General features: G+C 43.5%; 15 non-coding genes across 15 annotated transcripts; all 15 read left to right on the top strand.

The window, feature by feature from the left end:
* Positions 1 to 424: 424 nt before the first annotated feature.
* On the top strand, positions 425 to 497 carry TRNAV-CAC (transfer RNA valine (anticodon CAC)). Its single transcript has one exon. It is a non-coding gene; the product is annotated as a tRNA-Val (tRNA).
* A 146-nt stretch (positions 498 to 643) lies between these two features.
* On the top strand, positions 644 to 716 carry TRNAV-AAC (transfer RNA valine (anticodon AAC)). Its single transcript has one exon. It is a non-coding gene; the product is annotated as a tRNA-Val (tRNA).
* Positions 717 to 1,481: 765 nt separating this feature from the next.
* On the top strand, positions 1,482 to 1,554 carry TRNAV-CAC (transfer RNA valine (anticodon CAC)). The gene has a single exon. It is a non-coding gene; the product is annotated as a tRNA-Val (tRNA).
* Positions 1,555 to 1,700: 146 nt separating this feature from the next.
* On the top strand, positions 1,701 to 1,773 carry TRNAV-AAC (transfer RNA valine (anticodon AAC)). The gene has a single exon. It is a non-coding gene; the product is annotated as a tRNA-Val (tRNA).
* Positions 1,774 to 2,321: 548 nt separating this feature from the next.
* TRNAV-CAC (transfer RNA valine (anticodon CAC)) lies at positions 2,322 to 2,394 on the top strand. The gene has a single exon. It is a non-coding gene; the product is annotated as a tRNA-Val (tRNA).
* Positions 2,395 to 2,540: 146 nt separating this feature from the next.
* Positions 2,541 to 2,613, top strand: TRNAV-AAC (transfer RNA valine (anticodon AAC)). The gene has a single exon. It is a non-coding gene; the product is annotated as a tRNA-Val (tRNA).
* Positions 2,614 to 4,217: 1,604 nt separating this feature from the next.
* TRNAV-AAC (transfer RNA valine (anticodon AAC)) lies at positions 4,218 to 4,290 on the top strand. The gene has a single exon. It is a non-coding gene; the product is annotated as a tRNA-Val (tRNA).
* A 765-nt stretch (positions 4,291 to 5,055) lies between these two features.
* TRNAV-AAC (transfer RNA valine (anticodon AAC)) lies at positions 5,056 to 5,128 on the top strand. Its single transcript has one exon. It is a non-coding gene; the product is annotated as a tRNA-Val (tRNA).
* A 766-nt stretch (positions 5,129 to 5,894) lies between these two features.
* TRNAV-AAC (transfer RNA valine (anticodon AAC)) lies at positions 5,895 to 5,967 on the top strand. The gene has a single exon. It is a non-coding gene; the product is annotated as a tRNA-Val (tRNA).
* Positions 5,968 to 7,567: 1,600 nt separating this feature from the next.
* Positions 7,568 to 7,640, top strand: TRNAV-AAC (transfer RNA valine (anticodon AAC)). The gene has a single exon. It is a non-coding gene; the product is annotated as a tRNA-Val (tRNA).
* Positions 7,641 to 8,407: 767 nt separating this feature from the next.
* TRNAV-AAC (transfer RNA valine (anticodon AAC)) lies at positions 8,408 to 8,480 on the top strand. Its single transcript has one exon. It is a non-coding gene; the product is annotated as a tRNA-Val (tRNA).
* A 766-nt stretch (positions 8,481 to 9,246) lies between these two features.
* Positions 9,247 to 9,319, top strand: TRNAV-AAC (transfer RNA valine (anticodon AAC)). Its single transcript has one exon. It is a non-coding gene; the product is annotated as a tRNA-Val (tRNA).
* Positions 9,320 to 9,864: 545 nt separating this feature from the next.
* On the top strand, positions 9,865 to 9,937 carry TRNAV-CAC (transfer RNA valine (anticodon CAC)). The gene has a single exon. It is a non-coding gene; the product is annotated as a tRNA-Val (tRNA).
* A 1,601-nt stretch (positions 9,938 to 11,538) lies between these two features.
* TRNAV-CAC (transfer RNA valine (anticodon CAC)) lies at positions 11,539 to 11,611 on the top strand. The gene has a single exon. It is a non-coding gene; the product is annotated as a tRNA-Val (tRNA).
* Positions 11,612 to 13,429: 1,818 nt separating this feature from the next.
* On the top strand, positions 13,430 to 13,502 carry TRNAV-AAC (transfer RNA valine (anticodon AAC)). Its single transcript has one exon. It is a non-coding gene; the product is annotated as a tRNA-Val (tRNA).
* The last annotated feature ends 1,337 nt before the right edge of the window (positions 13,503 to 14,839 follow it).

Genomic DNA, 14,839 nt, shown 5'->3' with positions numbered 1-14,839 from the left:
CTGATTTAAACAGAACAGAAAATGACGCAGGGGTTGCTTTTGCTATGGGGCAGTAACAAAATATTCCCGAGTGACATTCACTTTTAGATGACGAGAGAAGAAAGCCCTTGCATTTCTCTTTACATTAGTTTTGTTTGCCTGTAAGGACGGCTTCAGTTTTTTAAACAGTTTTTCAAGAGTAGGGGTTTTCACTTTTGCCTAACGCGTGAAAGTCCCTGTTTGAAAACCGTTGAGTTTCTGTAGTGAAGTGGACATCACATTTGCCACAATTGTCGACGGTGCCCAGTTCGAGACAAGGTGGGAGTGTCGTTTGGAACCAATCAGAAACGCGTTTTGCGACTTTTGAATGACTCAACATTCCTCGCGTTGGTTTATAAATTTGGTTTTGTTTGCGTCTAAAGACCAGTTGAGGTGTTTTCAACGGGTTTCTGTAGTGTAGTGGTTATCACGTTCGCCTCACACGCGAAAGGTCCCCGGTTCGAAACCGGGCAGAAACATGAGATGTTCTACTTTTGAAGACACAAGAGAGAGAAATCTTTTTTCATTGTGTCTTTTCCTCCAAAGTAGCTGCCAGTTATTACTGCGCTCAGTGTTCTCCATCTAGTCTGCTGTACTCAAAGGTCTAGAAGTGAGCAGTCAACGTGTTTCTGTAGTGTAGTGGTTATCACGTTCGCCTAACACGCGAAAGGTCCCCGGTTCGAAACCGGGCAGAAACAAGAGACTGTCTCTTTTTTTTAAGGAATCGGAAAGAAAAATCTTGTTTCGTCGTGTCTTTCCCGCCACGGTAGATGCCACTCATACCTACCACTAAGAGTTTGCTTCATATGCAAAAGAACCACTGATTTAAACAGAACAGAAAATGACGCAGGGGTTGCTTTTGCTATGGGGCAGTAACAAAATATTCCCGAGTGACATTCACTTTTAGATGACGAGAGAAGAAAGCCCTTGCATTTCTCTTTACATTAGTTTTGTTTGCCTGTAAGGACGGCTTCAGTTTTTTAAACAGTTTTTCAAGAGTAGGGGTTTTCACTTTTGCCTAACGCGTGAAAGTCCCTGTTTGAAAACCGTTGAGTTTCTGTAGTGAAGTGGACATCACATTTGCCACAATTGTCGACGGTGCCCAGTTCGAGACAAGGTGGGAGTGTCGTTTGGAACCAATCAGAAACGCGTTTTGCGACTTTTGAATGACTCAACATTCCTCGCGTTGGTTTATAAATTTGGTTTTGTTTGCGTCTAAAGACCAGTTGAGGTGTTTTCATCGGGTTTCTGTAGTGTAGTGGTTATCACGTTCGCCTCACACGCGAAAGGTCCCCGGTTCGGAACCGGGCAGAAACATGAGATGTTCTACTTTTGAAGACACAAGAGAGAGAAATCTTTTTTCATTGTGTCTTTTCCTCCAAAGTAGCTGCCAGTTATTACTGCGCTCAGTGTTCTCCATCTAGTCTGCTGTACTCAAAGGTCTAGAAGTGAGCAGTCAACGTGTTTCTGTAGTGTAGTGGTTATCACGTTCGCCTCACACGCGAAAGGTCCCCGGTTCGAAACCGGGCAGAAACATGAGATGTTCTACTTTTGAAGACACAAGAGAGAGAAATCTTTTTTCATTGTGTCTTTTCCTCCAAAGTAGCTGCCAGTTATTACTGCGCTCAGTGTTCTCCATCTAGTCTGCTGTACTCAAAGGTCTAGAAGTGAGCAGTCAACGTGTTTCTGTAGTGTAGTGGTTATCACGTTCGCCTAACACGCGAAAGGTCCCCGGTTCGAAACCGGGCAGAAACAAGAGACTGTCTCTTTTTTTTTTACGGAATCGGAAAGAAAAATCTTGTTTCGTCGTGTCTTTCCCGCCACGGTAGATGCCACTCATACCTGCCACTAAGAGTTTGCTTCATATGCAAAAGAACCACTGATTTAAACAGAACAGAAAATGACGCAGGGGTTGCTTTTGCTATGGGGCGGTAACAAAATATTCCCGAGAGACATTCACTTTTAGATGACGAGAGAAGAAAGCCCTTGCATTTCTCTTTACATTAGTTTTGTTTGCCTGTAAGGACGGCTTCAGTTTTTTAAACAGTTTTTCAAGAGTAGGGGTTTTCACTTTTGCCTAACGCGTGAAAGTCCCTGTTTGAAAACCGTTGAGTTTCTGTAGTGAAGTGGACATCACATTTGCCACAATTGTCGACGGTGCCCAGTTCGAGACAAGGTGGGAGTGTCGTTTGGAACCAATCAGAAACGCGTTTTGCGACTTTTGAATGACTCAACATTCCTCGCGTTGGTTAATAAATTTGGTTTTGTTTGCTTCTAAAGACCAGTTGAGGTGTTTTCATCGGGTTTCTGTAGTGTAGTGGTTATCACGTTCGCCTCACACGCGAAAGGTCCCCGGTTCGAAACCGGGCAGAAACATGAGATGTTCTACTTTTGAAGACACAAGAGAGAGAAATCTTTTTTCATTGTGTCTTTTCCTCCAAAGTAGCTGCCAGTTATTACTGCGCTCAGTGTTCTCCATCTAGTCTGCTGTACTCAAAGGTCTAGAAGTGAGCCGTCAACGTGTTTCTGTAGTGTAGTGGTTAACACGTTCGCCTAACACGCGAAAGGTCCTCGGTTCGAAACCGGGCAGAAACAAGAGACTGTCTCTTTTTTTTAAGGAATCGGAAAGAAAAATCTTGTTTTGTCGTGTCTTTCCCGCCACGGTAGATGCCACTCATACCTGCCACTAAGAGTTTGCTTCATATGCAAAAGAACCACTGATTTAAACAGAACAGAAAATGACGCAGGGGTTGCTTTTGCTATGGGGCAGTAACAAAATATTCCCGAGTGACATTCACTTTTAGATGACGAGAGAAGAAAGCCCTTGCATTTCTCTTTACATTAGTTTTGTTTGCCTGTAAGGACGGCTTCAGTTTTTTAAACAGTTTTTCAAGAGTAGGGGTTTTCACTTTTGCCTAACGCGTGAAAGTCCCTGTTTGAAAACCGTTGAGTTTCTGTAGTGAAGTGGACATCACATTTGCCACAATTGTCGAAGGTGCCCAGTTCGAGACAAGGTGGGAGTGTCGTTTGGAACCAATCAGAAACGCGTTTTGCGACTTTTGAATGACTCAACATTCCTCGCGTTGGTTTATAAATTTGGTTTTGTTTGCGTCTAAAGACCAGTTGAGGTGTTTTCATCGGGTTTCTGTAGTGTAGTGGTTACCACGTTCGCCTCACACGCGAAAGGTCCCCGGTTCGAAACCGGGCAGAAACATGAGATGTTCTACTTTTGAAGACACAAGAGAGAGAAATCTTTTTTTCATTGTGTCTTTTCCTCCAAAGTAGCTGCCAGTTATTACTGCGCTCAGTGTTCTCCATCTAGTCTGCTGTACTCAAAGGTCTAGAAGTGAGCAGTCAACGTGTTTCTGTAGTGTAGTAGTTATCACGTTCGCCTAACACGCGAAAGGTCCCCGGTTCGAAACCGGGCAGAAACAAGAGACTGTCTCTATTTTTTAAGGAATCGGAAAGAAAAATCTTGTTTCGTCGTGTCTTTCCCGCCACGGTAGATGCCACTCATACCTGCCACTAAGAGTTTGCTTCATATGCAAAAGAACCACTGATTTAAACAGAACAGAAAATGACGCAGGGGTTGCTTTTGCTATGGGGCAGTAACAAAATATTCCCGAGTGACATTCACTTTTAGATGACGAGAGAAGAAAGCCCTTGCATTTCTCTTTACATTAGTTTTGTTTGCCTGTAAGGACGGCTTCAGTTTTTTAAACAGTTTTTCAAGAGTAGGGGTTTTCACTTTTGCCTAACGCGTGAAAGTCCCTGTTTGAAAACCGTTGAGTTTCTGTAGTGAAGTGGACATCACATTTGCCACAATTGTCGACGGTGCCCAGTTCGAGACAAGGTGGGAGTGTCGTTTGGAACCAATCAGAAACGCGTTTTGCGACTTTTGAATGACTCAACATTCCTCGCGTTGGTTTGTAAATTTGGTTTTGTTTGCGTCTAAAGACCAGTTGAGGTGTTTTCATCGGGTTTCTGTAGTGTAGTGGTTATCATGTTCGCCTCACACGCGAAAGGTCCCCGGTTCGAAACCGGGCAGAAACATGAGATGTTCTACTTTTGAAGACACAAGAGAGAGAAATCTTTTTTCATTGTGTCTTTTCCTCCAAAGTAGCTGCCAGTTATTACTGCGCTCAGTGTTCTCCATCTAGTCTGCCGTACTCAAAGGTCTAGAAGTGAGCAGTCAACGTGTTTCTGTAGTGTAGTGGTTATCACGTTCGCCTAACACGCGAAAGGTCCCCGGTTCGAAACCGGGCAGAAACAAGAGACTGTCTCTTTTTTTTAAGGAATCGGAAAGAAAAATCTTGTTTCGTCGTGTCTTTCCCGCCACGGTAGATGCCACTCATACCTGCCACTAAGAGTTTGCTTCATATGCAAAAGAACCACTGATTTAAACAGAACAGAAAATGACGCAGGGGTTGCTTTTGCTATGGGGCAGTAACAAAATATTCCCGAGTGACATTCACTTTTAGATGACGAGAGAAGAAAGCCCTTGCATTTCTCTTTACATTAGTTTTGTTTGCCTGTAAGGACGGCTTCAGTTTTTTAAACAGTTTTTCAAGAGTAGGGGTTTTCACTTTTGCCTAACGCGTGAAAGTCCCTGTTTGAAAACCGTTGAGTTTCTGTAGTGAAGTGGACATCACATTTGCCACAATTGTCGACGGTGCCCAGTTCGAGACAAGGTGGGAGTGTCGTTTGGAACCAATCAGAAACGCGTTTTGCGACTTTTGAATGACTCAACATTCCTCGCGTTGGTTTGTAAATTTGGTTTTGTTTGCGTCTAAAGACCAGTTGAGGTGTTTTCATCGGGTTTCTGTAGTGCAGTGGTTATCACGTTCGCCTCACACGCGAAAGGTCCCCGGTTCGAAACCGGGCAGAAACATGAGATGTTCTACTTTTGAAGACACAAGAGAGGGAAATCTTTTTTCATTGTGTCTTTTCCTCCAAAGTAGCTGCCAGTTATTACTGCGCTCAGTGTTCTCCATCTAGTCTGCTGTACTCAAAGGTCTAGAAGTGAGCAGTCAATGTGTTTCTGTAGTGTAGTGGTTATCACGTTCGCCTAACACGCGAAAGGTCCCCGGTTCGAAACCGGGCAGAAACAAGAGACTGTCTCTTTTTTTTTAAGGAATCGGAAAGAAAAATCTTGTTTCGTCGTGTCTTTCCCGCCACGGTAGATGCCACTCATACCTGCCACTAAGAGTTTGCTTCATATGCAAAAGAACCACTGATTTAAACAGAACAGAAAATGACGCAGGGGTTGCTTTTGCTATGGGGCAGTAACAAAATATTCCCGAGTGACATTCACTTTTAGATGGTGAGAGAAGAAAGCCCTTGCATTTCTCTTTACATTAGTTTTGTTTGCCTGTAAGGACGGCTTCAGTTTTTTAAACAGTTTTTCAAGAGTAGGGGTTTTCACTTTTGCCTAACGCGTGAAAGTCCCTGTTTGAAAACCGTTGAGTTTCTGTAGTGAAGTGGACATCACATTTGCCACAATTGTCGACGGTGCCCAGTTCGAGACAAGGTGGGAGTGTCGTTTGGAACCAATCAGAAACGCGTTTTGCGACTTTTGAATGACTCAACATTCCTCGCGTTGGTTTATACATTTGGTTTTGTTTGCGTCTAAAGACCAGTTGAGGTGTTTTCATCGGGTTTCTGTAGTGTAGTGGTTATCACGTTCGCCTCACACGCGAAAGGTCCCTGTTTCGAAACCGGGCAGAAACATGAGATGTTCTACTTTTGAAGACACAAGAGAGAGAAATCTTTTTTCATTGTGTCTTTTCCTCCAAAGTAGCTGCCAGTTATTACTGCGCTCAGTGTTCTCCATCTAGTCTGCTGTACTCAAAGGTCTAGAAGTGAGCAGTCAACGTGTTTCTGTAGTGTAGTGGTTATCACGTTCGCCTAACACGCGAAAGGTCCCTGGTTCGAAACCGGGCAGAAACAAGAGACTGTCTCTTTTTTTAAGGAATCGGAAAGAAAAATCTTGTTTCGTCGTGTCTTTCCCGCCACGGTAGATGCCACTCATACCTGCCACAAAGAGTTTGCTTCATATGCAAAAGAACCACTGATTTAAACAGAACAGAAAATGACGCAGGGGTTGCTTTTGCTATGGGGCAGTAACAAAATATTCCCGAGTGACATTCACTTTTAGATGACGAGAGAAGAAAGCCCTTGCATTTCTCTTTACATTAGTTTTGTTTGCCTGTAAGGACGGCTTCAGTTTTTTAAACAGTTTTTCAAGAGTAGGGGTTTTCACTTTTGCCTAACGCGTGAAAGTCCCTGTTTGAAAACCGTTGAGTTTCTGTAGTGAAGTGGACATCACATTTGCCACAATTGTCGACGGTGCCCAGTTCGAGACAAGGTGGGAGTGTCGTTTGGAACCAATCAGAAACGCGTTTTGCGACTTTTGAATGACTCAACATTCCTCGCGTTGGTTTATAAATTTGGTTTTGTTTGCGTCTAAAGACCAGTTGAGGTTTTTCCATCGGGTTTCTGTAGTGCAGTGGTTATCACGTTCGCCTCACACGCAAAAGGTCCCCGGTTCGAAACGGGCAGAAACATGAGATGTTCTACTTTTGAAGACACAAGAGAGAGAAATCTTTTTTCATTGTGTCTTTTCCTCCAAAGTAGCTGCCAGTTATTACTGCGCTCAGTGTTCTCCATCTAGTCTGCTGTACTCAAAGGTCTAGAAGTGAGCAGTCAACGTGTTTCTGTAGAGTAGTGGTTATCACGTTCGCCTAACACGCGAAAGTTCCCCGTTTCGAAACCGGGCAGAAACAAGAGACTGTCTCTTTTTTTAAGGAATCGGAAAGAAAAATCTTGTTTCGTCGTGTCTTTCCCGCCACGGTAGATGCCACTCATACCTGCCACTAAGAGTTTGCTTCATATGCAAAAGAACCACTGATTTAAACAGAACAGAAAATGACGCAGGGGTTGCTTTTGCTATGGGGCAGTAACAAAATATTCCCGAGTGACATTTACTTTTAGATGACGAGAGAAGAAAGCCCTTGCATTTCTCTTTACATTAGTTTTGTTTGCCTGTAAGGACGGCTTCAGTTTTTTAAACAGTTTTTCAAGAGTAGGGGTTTTCACTTTTGCCTAACGCGTGAAAGTCCCTGTTTCATAACCGTTGAGTTTCTGTAGTGAAGTGGACATCACATTTGCCACAATTGTCGACGGTGCCCAGTTCGAGACAAGGTGGGAGTGTCGTTTGGAACCAATCAGAAACGCGTTTTGCGACTTTTGAATGACTCAACATTCCTCGCGTTGGTTTGGAAATTTGGTTTTGTTTGCGTCTAAAGACCAGTTGAGGTGTTTTCATCGGGTTTCTGTAGTGTAGTGGTTATCACGTTCACCTCACACGCGAAAGGTCCCCGGTTCGAAACCGGGCAGAAACATGAGATGTTCTACTTTTGAAGACACAAGAGAGAGAAATCTTTTTTCATTGTGTCTTTTCCTCCAAAGTAGCTGCCAGTTATTACTGCGCTCAGTGTTCTCCATCTAGTCTGCTGTACTCAAAGGTCTAGAAGTGAGCAGTCAACGTGTTTCTGTAGTGTAGTGGTTATCACGTTCGCCTAACACGCGAAAGGTCCCCGGTTCGAAACCGGGCAGAAACAAGAGACTGTCTCTTTTTTTTTTAAGGAATCGGAAAGAAAAATCTTGTTTCGTCGTGTCTTTCCCGCCACGGTAGATGCCACTCATACCTGCCACTAAGAGTTTGCTTCATATGCAAAAGAACCACTGATTTAAACAGAACAGAAAATGACGCAGGGGTTGCTTTTGCTATGGGGCAGTAACAAAATATTCCCGAGTGACATTCACTTTTAGATGACGAGAGAAGAAAGCCCTTGCATTTCTCTTTACATTAGTTTTGTTTGCCTGTAAGGACGGCTTCAGTTTTTTAAACAGTTTTTCAAGAGTAGGGGTTTTCACTTTTGCCTAACGCGTGAAAGTCCCTGTTTGAAAACCGTTGAGTTTCTGTAGTGAAGTGGACATCACATTTGCCACAATTGTCGACGGTGCCCAGTTCGAGACAAGGTGGGAGTGTCGTTTGGAACCAATCAGAAACGCGTTTTGCGACTTTTGAATGACTCAACATTCCTCGCGTTGGTTTATAAATTTGGTTTTGTTTGCGTCTAAAGACCAGTTGAGGTGTTTTCATCGGGTTTCTGTAGTGCAGTGGTTATCACGTTCGCCTCACACGCGAAAGGTCCCCGGTTCGAAACCGGGCAGAAACATGAGATGTTCTACTTTTGAAGACACAAGAGAGAGAAATCTTTTTTCATTGTGTCTTTTCCTCCAAAGTAGCTGCCAGTTATTACTGCGCTCAGTGTTCTCCATCTAGTCTGCTGTACTCAAAGGTCTAGAAGTGAGCAGTCAACGTGTTTCTGTAGTGTAGTGGTTATCACGTTTGCCTAACACGCGAAAGGTCCCCGGTTCGAAACCGGGCAGAAACAAGAGACTGTCTCTTTTTTTTTAAGGAATCGGAAAGAAAAATCTTGTTTCGTTGTGTCTTTCCCGCCACGGTAGATGCCACTCATACCTGCCACTAAGAGTTTGCTTCATATGCAAAAGAACCACTGATTTAAACAGAACAGAAAATGACGCAGGGGTTGCTTTTGCTATGGGGCAGTAACAAAATATTCCCGAGTGACATTCACTTTTAGATGGTGAGAGAAGAAAGCCCTTGCATTTCTCTTTACATTAGTTTTGTTTGCCTGTAAGGACGGCTTCAGTTTTTTAAACAGTTTTTCAAGAGTAGGGGTTTTCACTTTTGCCTAACGCGTGAAAGTCCCTGTTTGAAAACCGTTGAGTTTCTGTAGTGAAGTGGACATCACATTTGCCACAATTGTCGACGGTGCCCAGTTCGAGACAAGGTGGGAGTGTCGTTTGGAACCAATCAGAAACGCGTTTTGCGACTTTTGAATGACTCAACATTCCTCGCGTTGGTTTATACATTTGGTTTTGTTTGCGTCTAAAGACCAGTTGAGGTGTTTTCATCGGGTTTCTGTAGTGTAGTGGTTATCACGTTCGCCTCACACGCGAAAGGTCCCTGTTTCGAAACCGGGCAGAAACATGAGATGTTCTACTTTTGAAGACACAAGAGAGAGAAATCTTTTTTCATTGTGTCTTTTCCTCCAAAGTAGCTGCCAGTTATTACTGCGCTCAGTGTTCTCCATCTAGTCTGCTGTACTCAAAGGTCTAGAAGTGAGCAGTCAACGTGTTTCTGTAGTGTAGTGGTTATCACGTTCGCCTAACACGCGAAAGGTCCCTGGTTCGAAACCGGGCAGAAACAAGAGACTGTCTCTTTTTTTAAGGAATCGGAAAGAAAAATCTTGTTTCGTCGTGTCTTTCCCGCCACGGTAGATGCCACTCATACCTGCCACAAAGAGTTTGCTTCATATGCAAAAGAACCACTGATTTAAACAGAACAGAAAATGACGCAGGGGTTGCTTTTGCTATGGGGCAGTAACAAAATATTCCCGAGTGACATTCACTTTTAGATGACGAGAGAAGAAAGCCCTTGCATTTCTCTTTACATTAGTTTTGTTTGCCTGTAAGGACGGCTTCAGTTTTTTAAACAGTTTTTCAAGAGTAGGGGTTTTCACTTTTGCCTAACGCGTGAAAGTCCCTGTTTGAAAACCGTTGAGTTTCTGTAGTGAAGTGGACATCACATTTGCCACAATTGTCGACGGTGCCCAGTTCGAGACAAGGTGGGAGTGTCGTTTGGAACCAATCAGAAACGCGTTTTGCGACTTTTGAATGACTCAACATTCCTCGCGTTGGTTTATAAATTTGGTTTTGTTTGCGTCTAAAGACCAGTTGAGGTTTTTTCAACGGGTTTCTGTAGTGTAGTGGTTATCACGTTCGCCTCACACGCGAAAGGTCCCCGGTTCGAAACCGGGCAGAAACATGAGATGTTCTACTTTTGAAGACACAAGAGAGAGAAATCTTTTTTCATTGTGTCTTTTCCTCCAAAGTAGCTGCCAGTTATTACTGCGCTCAGTGTTCTCCATCTAGTCTGCTGTACTCAAAGGTCTAGAAGTGAGCAGTCAACGTGTTTCTGTAGTGTAGTGGTTATCACGTTCGCCTAACACGCGAAAGGTCCCCGGTTCGAAAGCGGGCAGAAACAAGAGACTGTCTCTTTTTTTAAGGAATCGGAAAGAAAAATCTTGTTTCGTCGCGTCTTTCTCGCCACGGTAGATGCCACTCATACCTGCCACTAAGAGTTTGCTTCATATGCAAAAGAACCACTGATTTAAACAGAACAGAAAATGACGCAGTGGTTGCTTTTGCTATGGGGCAGTAACAAAATATTCCCGAGTGACATTCACTTTTAGATGACGAGAGAAGAAAGCCCTTGCATTTCTCTTTACATTAGTTTTGTTTGCCTGTAAGGACGGCTTCAGTTTTTTAAACAGTTTTTCAAGAGTAGGGGTTTTCACTTTTGCCTAACGCGTGAAAGTCCCTGTTTGAAAACCGTTGAGTTTCTGTAGTGAAGTGGACATCACATTTGCCACAATTGTCGACGGTGCCCTGTTCGAGACAAGGTGGGAGTGTCGTTTGAAACCAATCAGAAACGCGTTTTGCGACTTTTGAATGACTCAACATTCCTCGCGTTGGTTTATAAATTTGGTTTTGTTTGCGTCTAAAGACCAGTTGAGGTTTTTCCATTGGGTTTCTGTAGTGCAGTGGTTATCACGTTCGCCTCACACGCGAAAGGTCCCCGGTTCGAAACGGGCAGAAACATGAGATGTTCTACTTTTGAAGACACAAGAGAGAGAAATCTTTTTTCATTGTGTCTTTTCCTCCAAAGTAGCTGCCAGTTATTACTGCGCTCAGTGTTCTCCATCTAGTCTGCTGTACTCAAAGGTCTAGAAGTGAGCAGTCAACGTGTTTCTGTAGAGTAGTGGTTATCACGTTCGCCTAACACGCGAAAGTTCCCCGGTTAGAAAACCGGGCAGAAACAAGAGACTGTCTCTTTTTTTAAGGAATCGGAAAGAAAAATCTTGTTTCGTCGTGTCTTTCCCGCCACGGTAGATGCCACTCATACCTGCCACTAAGAGTTTGCTTCATATGCAAAAGAACCACTGATTTAAAGAGAACAGAAAATGACGCAGGGGTTGCTTTTGCTATGGGGCAGTAACAAAATATTCCCGAGTGACATTCACTTTTAGATGACGAGAGAAGAAAGCCCTTGCATTTCTCTTTACATTAGTTTTGTTTGCCTGTAAGGACGGCTTCAGTTTTTTAAACAGTTTTTCAAGAGTAGGGGTTTTCACTTTTGCCTAACGCGTGAAAGTCCCTGTTTGAAAACCGTTGAGTTTCTGTAGTGAAGTGGACATCACATTTGCCACAATTGTCGACGGTGCCCAGTTCGAGACAAGGTGGGAGTGTCGTTTGGAACCAATCAGAAACGCGTTTTGCGACTTTTGAATGACTCAACATTCCTCGCGTTGGTTTATAAATTTGGTTTTGTTTGCGTCTAAAGACCAGTTGAGGTGTTTTCATCGGGTTTCTGTAGTGTAGTGGTTATCACGTTCGCCTCACACGCGAAAGGTCCCCGGTTCGAAACCGGGCAGAAACATGAGATGTTCTACTTTTGAAGACACAAGAGAGAGAAATCTTTTTTCATTGTGTCTTTTCCTCCAAAGTAGCTGCCAGTTATTACTGCGCTCAGTGTTCTCCATCTAGTCTGCTGTACTCAAAGGTCTAGAAGTGAGCAGTCAACGTGTTTCTGTAGTGTAGTGGTTATCACGTTCGCCTAACACGCGAAAGGTCCCCGGTTCGAAAGCGGGCAGAAACAAGAGACTGTCTCTTTTTTTAAGGAATCGGAAAGAAAAATCTTGTTTCGTCGTGTCTTTCTCGCCACGGTAGATGCCACTCATACCTGCCACTAAGAGTTTGCTTCATATGCAAAAGAACCACTGATTTAAACAGAACAGAAAATGACGCAGGGGTTGCTTTTGCTATGGGGCAGTAACAAAATATTCCCGAGTGACATTCACTTTTAGATGACGAGAGAAGAAAGCCCTTGCATTTCTCTTTACATTAGTTTTGTTTGCCTGTAAGGACGGCTTCAGTTTTTTAAACAGTTTTTCAAGAGTAGGGGTTTTCACTTTTGCCTAACGCGTGAAAGTCCCTGTTTGAAAACCGTTGAGTTTCTGTAGTGAAGTGGACATCACATTTGCCACAATTGTCGACGGTGCCCTGTTCGAGACAAGGTGGGAGTGTCGTTTGAAACCAATCAGAAACGCGTTTTGCGACTTTTGAATGACTCAACATTCCTCGCGTTGGTTTATAAATTTGGTTTTGTTTGCGTCTAAAGACCAGTTGAGGTTTTTCCATCGGGTTTCTGTAGTGCAGTGGTTATCACGTTCGCCTCACACGCGAAAGGTCCCCGGTTCGAAACGGGCAGAAACATGAGATGTTCTTCTTTTGAAGACACAAGAGAGAGAAATCTTTTTTCATTGTGTCTTTTCCTCCAAAGTAGCTGCCAGTTATTACTGCGCTCAGTGTTCTCCATCTAGTCTGCTGTACTCAAAGGTCTAGAAGTGAGCAGTCAACGTGTTTCTGTAGAGTAGTGGTTATCACGTTCGCCTAACACGCGAAAGTTCCCCGTTTCGAAACCGGGCAGAAACAAGAGACTGTCTCTTTTTTTAAGGAATCGGAAAGAAAAATCTTGTTTCGTCGTGTCTTTCCCGCCACGGTAGATGCCACTCATACCTGCCACTAAGAGTTTGCTTCATATGCAAAAGAACCACTGATTTAAACAGAACAGAAAATGACGCAGGGGTTGCTTTTGCTATGGGGCAGTAACAAAATATTCCCGAGTGACATTTACTTTTAGATGACGAGAGAAGAAAGCCCTTGCATTTCTCTTTACATTAGTTTTGTTTGCCTGTAAGGACGGCTTCAGTTTTTTAAACAGTTTTTCAAGAGTAGGGGTTTTCACTTTTGCCGAACGCGTGAAAGTCCCTGTTTCAAAACCGTTGAGTTTCTGTAGTGAAGTGGACATCACATTTGCCACAATTGTCGACGGTGCCCAGTTCGAGACAAGGTGGGAGTGTCGTTTGGAACCAATCAGAAACGCGTTTTGCGACTTTTGAATGACTCAACATTCCTCGCTTGGTTTATAAATTTGGTTTTGTTTGCGTCTAAAGACCAGTTGAGGTGTTTTCATCGGGTTTCTGTAGTGTAGTGGTTATCACGTTCGCCTCACACACGAAAGGTCCCCGGTTCGAAACCGGGCAGAAACATGAGATGTTCTACTTTTGAAGACACAAGAGAGAGAAATCTTTTTTCATTGTGTCTTTTCCTCCAAAGTAGCTGCCAGTTATTACTGCGCTCAGTGTTCTCCATCTAGTCTGCTGTACTCAAAGGTCTAGAAGTAAGCAATCAACGTGTTTCTGTAGTGTAGTGGTTATCACGTTCGCCTAACACGCGAAAGGTCCCCGGTTCGAAACCGGGCAGAAACAAGAGACTGTCTCTTTTTTTAAGGAATCGGAAAGAAAAATCTTGTTTCGTCGTGTCTTTCTCGCCACGGTAGATGCCACTCATACCTGCCACTAAGAGTTTGCTTCATATGCAAAAGAACCACTGATTTAAACAGAACAGAAAATGACGCAGGGGTTGCTTTTGCTATGGGGCAGTAACAAAATATTCCCGAGTGACATTCACTTTTAGATGACGAGAGAAGAAAGCCCTTGCATTTCTCTTTACATTAGTTTTGTTTGCCTGTAAGGACGGCTTCAGTTTTTTAAACAGTTTTTCAAGAGTAGGGGTTTTCACTTTTGCCTAACGCGTGAAAGTCCCTGTTTGAAAACCGTTGAGTTTCTGTAGTGAAGTGGACATCACATTTGCCACAATTGTCGACGGTGCCCTGTTCGAGACAAGGTGGGAGTGTCGTTTGAAACCAATCAGAAACGCGTTTTGCGACTTTTGAATGACTCAACATTCCTCGCGTTGGTTTATAAATTTGGTTTTGTTTGCGTCTAAAGACCAGTTGAGGTTTTTCCATTGGGTTTCTGTAGTGCAGTGGTTATCACGTTCGCCTCACACGCGAAAGGTCCCCGGTTCGAAACGGGCAGAAACATGAGATGTTCTACTTTTGAAGACACAAGAGAGAGAAATCTTTTTTCATTGTGTCTTTTCCTCCAAAGTAGCTGCCAGTTATTACTGCGCTCAGTGTTCTCCATCTAGTCTGCTGTACTCAAAGGTCTAGAAGTGAGCAGTCAACGTGTTTCTGTAGAGTAGTGGTTATCACGTTCGCCTAACACGCGAAAGTTCCCCGGTTAGAAAACCGGGCAGAAACAAGAGACTGTCTCTTTTTTTAAGGAATCGGAAAGAAAAATCTTGTTTCGTCGTGTCTTTCCCGCCACGGTAGATGCCACTCATACCTGCCACTAAGAGTTTGCTTCATATGCAAAAGAACCACTGATTTAAAGAGAACAGAAAATGACGCAGGGGTTGCTTTTGCTATGGGGCAGTAACAAAATATTCCCGAGTAACATTCACTTTTAGATGACGAGAGAAGAAAGCCCTTGCATTTCTCTTTACATTAGTTTTGTTTGCCTGTAAGGACGGCTTCAGTTTTTTAAACAGTTTTTCAAGAGTAGGGGTTTTCACTTTTGCCTAACGCGTGAAAGTCCCTGTTTGAAAACCGTTGAGTTTCTGTAGTGAAGTGGACATCACATTTGCCACAATTGTCGACGGTGCCCAGTTCGAGACAAGGTGGGAGTGTCGTTTGGAACCAATCAGAAACGCGTTTTGCGACTTTTGAATGACTCAACATTCCTCGCGTTGGTTTATAAAT

The sequence above is a fragment of the Engystomops pustulosus genome, chromosome 6 (assembly GCF_040894005.1).
Source record: "Engystomops pustulosus chromosome 6, aEngPut4.maternal, whole genome shotgun sequence".
In the NCBI taxonomy this organism is placed as follows: Eukaryota; Metazoa; Chordata; class Amphibia; order Anura; family Leptodactylidae; genus Engystomops; species Engystomops pustulosus.
This window is presented reverse-complemented; position numbering and strand designations above follow the sequence as displayed.